We start from the raw sequence: 7705 nt of genomic DNA on the forward strand, positions 1-7705 counted from the left end.
GCAGCCCCAGCCCCTTCTCAGGAGAGGAAACATCTAAGTCTGGATTTTTTTTTTTTGTCATTGGTTTTAGTGCTGTGGGAAGGTGACTCTGGATACAGCAGTTCATAAAACACCCATGCTGGGATAAAAAGATCTGTAAACACTTTTGACAGTAGTCTGTACATTATCAAAGTGAAGGTACATGATTAAATTGAAGGTACTGCTAAAAACATATTAAAGGACATGGAGCGATAGTGTGCAACATTGTAGGATAGGAAATCCACAGTACTACTGTGAAGGAGACAAAGTTTCAGAAAAACACAATACCATCATTATCCAAACTTGGTAATGCCTTGCCAGGGCACTAGAACTGACATCTTTGCAGTGGGATATTTTTATGACCACTAACAAAAATTGTTTCAGTCCTATACCTCATCCGCCAGGCAACACCTAGTATTGAAAAGCAAAATCTTCATATCTCTGTTTAATATGGAAGGAAAGAGCATTGCTGATGATTTTACTAACATTTCCGTTGACAACCCTGTTTCAATTTTGAGATCTGACAGGAGAGAAATCTGAGCTAATACAACCCCAGGTTTTTATAACTTCTTTGCATATAATTTTCTCAAGTTTTAAAACTGAGCTCACTGTACCTGCATTACAATTGAAATAACTTTCTTTGGCTGTTTTGTAGGTACAGCCTGAGATTTGTATCCAGACCCGTATTTAGATATCTACTTTGCATCTCAGAAATCAGCAGTGGAAAAACTTAAGCATTCAGTGCTATTAATGCTGAACTTGTGTGATTTTTGCATTCTCATCAAAGTCTGAATGAGATCTCAGTGACCTGGCCAAGTCTGACAACAGAGACCTGAAGTTGGAAAGACCTGTTAAATATCAGATCATTCCATTTGTTCTCACAAGAATGTGCCTAATGAGTTCAGGTGAAACTGAGGGCTCCCTGGTAGTGGACTTCCTGTCCTGGACCTTGAGTATAGCTTTGATTTTCAGCTGTGTGCCATCAGATTCACTTTGATTCTTACCAAGGCAGGTGCCACAAACACAGAACTGCAAAGCTGTCTGACTGGGTGGGCAGAAAGCTTGGAATAACACCTCAGAAAATATCTAGAGCAATAGGGAGTGTTAATAGGCAAGTTGATTTCCTCAGGGAATATACAGTTTGTTGTTTGTTTTTTTTTACTGTTTACTTGCTCCAGAGAAGTTTCTCTCTAAGAAAATGCTTCATGGTACCTGGCAGGTGAGAATGGCCCTTAGGAAATCTATCTTCTGATTGCACTAGCCCGCACATATTTGACTTTACATGTTTTCATAGGAGGACCAGGGCTGAAAGGGGAAGGCTTTAGGCAGTGTATCTGCATGCTTAACAGAGGAATAAATCAGAGTATTTGCAAGAGTTTCTAAATCAGCCTCATCCTACTATATTTTTCTGGTTTTGTTCAGGAGGTCTCTTCTTACCTGGAGACTGGGGTTTTTGAAAGGTTAATAAGTAAAATGATGTGATGCCAGTATTTTGTTCAACAGGCAGAAGAAATTATAAAGCTGAGGATTAACTAAGTTAAAATCTTCACTTAAAAAATGGTAACTAGTTGAAGATTTTAACATTGCACAGCATTTCTCCCCTTTTTGTAGGTAGATGGAACTTCATACACCCTCCTTTTGTATTCTTCTCTCACGCTTTAAGTGTATATGATGTGTATGTATATGTGTTTATTAATTTTAAAATTAAATATCTGTGAATATTGGAAATTGTAACCAACTGTTCATAATTTAGATGAGTTTAAACCCTTTAATTGATCCTCTTGTTAGTTGAATACATTTTAAAAGATTTTAATTTAAAATTTATTGTTTCAGTCCACTTTAAAATCTGAGGAAGCTGAAAATGATACAATAGATTATACAGTGTATAGTGCTTAGCCACCTGGTGATCTTAGATGCCTATATGTTTTAGGAAAAAAAAGAAATTGTTTGTAACTTATACCCATGCTACAAAACCTAATTTGGATTGTAAACTGTGCTGTGATTTTAAAATCACATTAATTATTTAGGATCTGTGCTTCTTGTGCACCTTTTTGCATCCCTCACTCTGTATGTACTGGGCAGTAATTGTAAAATGTATGCTTTTTTTCTGTCCTTATTCATCTATATAGCAAGCTATTTAGCAAAGACCTTTCCCAATTATTTTGTGGAATGACGAGGCTGGCTATAAAGCTCATTGCACAGAACTTTCTAAAATAAAGGAGAGAACAAGGTAAGAGGTAAACTCTCTTTAGCTTAAGATCAAACTGTATTTAGGTTTAAGCTTATTTCTAAATAATATAAACCAGAGATAAGCCTTATGTAAACTGAAATGAGCTCTTGCATAGCTTTTTGTATCAGTTTAACTAAATTAAATGCAAACCTTAAATAAAAGCATATAACTTTCCATTTAGACAACTCTTGGCCAATATGCTAGCAGATATTTACTACTTTTCTCATTGTTATCCTTAATTTGTAGCATATTGTGTCAATGCGATTTATACTTACATATCATATAAATAGCTTTTGTGGTCAGGCATGGCATATACAAAGCAATATGCATGCTGAAATACATTACCCATGTGTGGCTAATTGCAAGAGAGTGCAACACAGATATATTGTTGTGTGCTTTTGTAATTAAAGGTAAGAATGCAATGCACAAGAAGAAAGAGTAAGACATCCATTCAGCATTGATTTTATATATTTTGTGTTCTTCGTTGTGTCTTCCTAATATTATTTAGTTACTGGAAGCTGTTAAAGATAATTCATTTAGGCACGTTGTTAATCCAATAAAATGCTGTGGAAACAATTTTTACAGGAGGTCTTTGGAAGCAAAGGCTGACTTTGAAAAAGGTGATATGGGACTGGATCTGACAGCACTCTTGTAATACTGCAATTATATATCTGTATACCACTCTGGAACTCCAGAACGAGGTTGGAAATGATGAGTGTTTCTCTGATTGTTTCAATACATACATTTTACTTGCTCAGTTTTATTATGTAGAATTCACATTCTCTGGATAAGACTACTTTTTCACAGTGTTTTCAAGGACAGGACAGAAATCTACAAAAACGCTGATGATAAAGAAGACTTTACCATGGGGAATTTTTTCATGCAGACTTAATACTGTCCTATAGACTTAATATGCCTGCTTAAAACATACATAATTATAGACAAAATTATGAAAATAATTGGTATCAATTATCACACTACATTGCGGCAGAAAGATTAAAGGGCAAGTGAACAGAATGTGCTGGCTGCCATTACTACATTCCTCTTAACAGTTTCATATTTTCTAATAACCTGGAGTAAGAGAGGAAAAAAAGAAGAAAATCCTCCAGCTTATTGTGAAATATCTCTGATGATAGTTTCCCTTGCAGTGAAGCTTTTTAGCTGTGCGTAGTTCATGACCTTTAGCAAATCTGAACTATATAATGATGCAAAAATTAATAGTTGATTTAGTTTTCATTAGGTTAAAAATATGGTGACAGAGATTAATACTGCAGATCTGGTCACTAAGAAAATTCATTAAACGCGCTCCTCCTCCAAAAAAGGAAGGATACCTCAGGATACCTCCCCCCCGCCCCTTTATTTTTCTTAGCTGAAAAATCTTTGGACAGCAAACTGTCTCTACAGTGGAGAGAGAGAGAGTCCTGTGGGTGTTTTGGCAGTCTGTGGTATGTGTCACTCTCCTCAGAAGAGCCAAGTTTAGATCCTCTCTTAGCTGAAAAGTCCATTCTGGAAGCAAACCCAAAGAGGAAAAGGGGTGGTGTGCATATCACTGCTTCCTTGGCCTTCCTTATCCCTTTCCATGCATGGAGAAGACCTGCAGAGAAAGCAGGGAAGCATGATCTCTTTTAGGTGTGCAGCTGGTGCAGAAAATACAGATATTTACAATGTTAAATCCAAATATCTCATGTTATGGAATGTCGTATGCAAGTACTGCTTGCAGAGCAATGCAGAAAACCTTTCCCTTTGCTATCATCACTTTGTCTTTGACCAAATTGATGATTTTTCATTATTTAATTAGGTGTGAAGAGCTGTTTGCTGTCTATTAGTGTCTGTTTCAGTGTAACTTTGGGTTGTGTGTGATAGATTGCACATCTTTTGCAAAAGTTTAACAAAAAAACCCTTGACAGCTAATTTTACTATAGATGCAATTTCTAAAATCATTAATGCTCATCAGGTAAAACCCTGTCACTTGGAAAATTTTGCTATACTAGGTGTCACTGACAGATTGGTGCTGTGTGTGCATGTGTACAAAATCCGATCAAAATATTTTGGCTACTATTGAGAATATGGTTGGTAAATTTCATTTAATTAAGTCAAAAGTCTTCTTACTTTCTGTTCAGATAAACAGCACTCTAAAATCGCTACTTTTATGTTGTCATTGACTGTACTGCCTCTCTTAACCTGTTGAGATGGTGAGCAGGTCTCATGGGCTTGCAGCCTGTTGGGCTTGAGAGGATGAGCCCAGATTTCGAACGGATCCTCTTTTTTGCTTGGCATCCGCCTCTTGTGCTTGGAGCCATGCTGCTACCACCCTCATGGCAAAGATCAAGGCCTGGCATTTACAAGGGAAAGAAGGAGAGAGCTGCTGATGCAATGGGGTGACCAGAAGCTGGAGCACCAAATGGCTCAACATGGTAAGGGTTCTGGGGGAAAAAGATTTCAAACTCTACAGGATACATGTGGTCTCCAAATTCATTGCCAGAGCCATGGCTGTTATCAGTTAGTACCAGAAGAAGAAATTTTACAAAGGCAGAAAGCATAAGCCTCTTGAGCAGTGGCCCAAGATGACACATGCAAAATGAGCACAAAGACAGTCTGAGACTAAAAACCATCAACCAAAGGAACACAGAGCTATACCCTACCCAGAGATTCAGTGCTGGGACATAGAACTGATGTGTACTAATGTTCTTAATTATTTTGGATAAGTATTTTCTCATTAAACAGAAGTTTGCTTTGGGAGAAAAAAGTACTTTCCCAGCAGGTGCATACAGCAAGGGGAGGGAAACTCCCCCTATGTGACTGCATAGACGCACATAGGAAATCTGCAAAGGATGGCCTGATTTAAATGCAAAATAGAAAAAATGATCTTCTGTAGGGAAGAGGAAAGGAAGAGATAAAACTGACGGGATTAGGAAAAAGCCTGATTAGCAAGAAGTGGAGAGCAGAACTGACTGGGATAGGCTGGGAGTCAAGGAGAAAGGGCATGTAAGGTCACAGGTGAGGAGTATTTTGAAAAAAGATGCTGGGTTTGGGAGCTTAGGGAAGAATATCTGCAAGTGGAAGTCTGAAGTCTGTAAGATGACATCCAGGCCAGGAGACATTTAGCAAAGGAGGGGGACTGGGAAAAGGCACGCCTCTTGGAACAAGGTGGGTGGGCAAGACTTAGAGCCAGACAGACTAAGACTTCACAGACAAAGAAGCGGGATCAGGAGAGCTTGGGAAACTGAATCAGTAATGACAAGGATGCTCCAGATTATGCCTCGAGGAGCTGGTTAGTGGCAGATGTCTGTAGGCAAGAGCGAGAGGTTCCAGCCCTGCAGAATGCACATATGGGTCTGATTATGGAACTGCATGCTGGAATTTGGTCTGGTTTCTTTTCAGTTTTTGTTTGTCGTGTGTTGTTTTTCTTTTCTTTTAATCTGTTGCATAACACAAAAATAAACTCACAAAAACTGTTATTGAAGTTGCAGTTTCCACTAGCTCAGGAGTCTCTGTAATGAGAATCTGTAGCATGAGCCTTAGTGGCACAGTTCATATGAACTTGCAGTGTCCTGTACCAGTAGACTGCAAAGGGTTTCCCAAGGCAGCAGTTTTTATTATTAATTGCTGCTAAAAGGGTGCCTGGAACCAAAGAAAATCATGGTTATTACTTTTGCATGAATGTGGGTATGTATATACATACATACATGTACATATATATATGCAGAAAGGGGAAATATATGGTGATACAGTTAATACGTTTTTCATTTATGTCATAGATGATGGCATAAAAGGGTTTGCACTCATTCAGATTAAGGATATGTCCATCTTATCAAGGGGCATCTGTTTTTTGACAGTGGCTGTAGCAGATGACTGTGGGAGAATAATAAACTATATAGTCGTGTTAAACTGTCTCTCTCCTTCCCAGTTTTTAGGTTCTAGTGATCTGTGGCTCATATTACCTGTGCTAGAGGTGATATCTTAGTGTTTAATAGCCCTTGATGGGTTTTTCTTCCTACCCACAATATCTTGTGGCAATGAATTTCACAGTTCTATACTGTGTATGAGAAAGGATATCCCTTTACTTGTTTGTGTTATTTGATATTTACTAGTTCTTGTCATGTGAAGCACACTGAAAAATTGTTACCTGTTCACTCTCTTCCTGCCATACTTCAGGATTAATCATGTATACTTGTCTTATATCTATCTATCTCCATCAGCTTTTTCACAGACTGAATGGCTAAAAGGGTACCTTGCTTGGTACCCTTTGATAGTACTAAGTCACACTTTTCTGTGATATATTTGTTACTCAGAAATAAACAATTTACCTTTGAATTAGATCAGGTAGCCTACCCCCCCCCCCCCCAATAAATTCCTTAAATTCTTCCATAAAATCCTTTTTTTTGATCTAAACCACATAGATACCAAAACACAATTGCAGGAGTATTCAGAAGAGTTTCCAAACTTTTTGTAAGACTAACTCACCTATGTCTTTGTTAGTATGACTCCATATATAAAAATGTGAAGGGAAATATATGCCATCCTCCTCCTTCCCTTCATATAACTCATTCTCTTCATATAATTCATTAATATTTGGAAATGTGACAGCTTAATCTAAGAAACTTTGTTGGTCTACATGCAAGAAAACTATGAATGTTTCTATACAAATAGGACAAACCATGACTATAAAGGAAAAAAGCTGACATTTTAAGTCATGACCATTTTGTATATGGAAAAAATACTTTCATTGCTATAGTAATAAACCTACTAATTTCTGCTTTTTACTTGTATGAATTTTGGGGCACAGATTGCATAACAGGAGGAGAAGGGCAAGTATTAGACTTATCATAGAATGGTTTGATAGGGACCTTAGAGATCATCTAGTTCCAACCCCCCCTGCCACGGGCAAGGACAGTTCCTACTGCCCGTTTGATTCCATTCATTTATTCATTAATGTATTCATTTTCACGTTCAGTCTGTCTTCTTAAAACTGTGTATTTGATTTTTCCAGCCATGATTTTATTTAAAAGGAGGACATGATTGGAAGTTAGCAGTCTCATAAACACAGAACTGGAAGAATTTGTGGACGTGTGGAAACTGTGAGGTAAAAATTGTAATAAAAAGGGGAAAACTACTATGACTAAATTGGAGGAAAAGAGCACTGTACAGTTCCTACAAACAGAATGCATGCATCTATGCCTTTTCCCCAAGTTTTTGCACAGGTGATGCTGCTAGGATTTTTAAAAAATTATTTCACTAACTTACTTTTCTCATAGCACCTTCCCTTTGTGTGCTTGCCAACTATTTTCCTTTCTTTGCTTTTAGGCAATACACTATCCTCTTGGGAAGAATAAACCAGAGCCATTGCATGAGAGTCTTACCCCTTAGGATTTTGCTTTTCTTATAAAGCACTGCAATGATTTAAAAAATAACAGTAATGGTAAAAATACCTGTAATAACTCTTTTGTAAACTGTTGT

This window comes from Pezoporus flaviventris, unplaced genomic scaffold, assembly GCF_033815535.1.
Source record: "Pezoporus flaviventris isolate CSIRO_AGI_PZ_B2104156 unplaced genomic scaffold, CSIRO_AGI_Pfla_v1 ptg000031l, whole genome shotgun sequence".
Classification (NCBI taxonomy): Eukaryota; Metazoa; Chordata; class Aves; order Psittaciformes; family Psittacidae; genus Pezoporus; species Pezoporus flaviventris.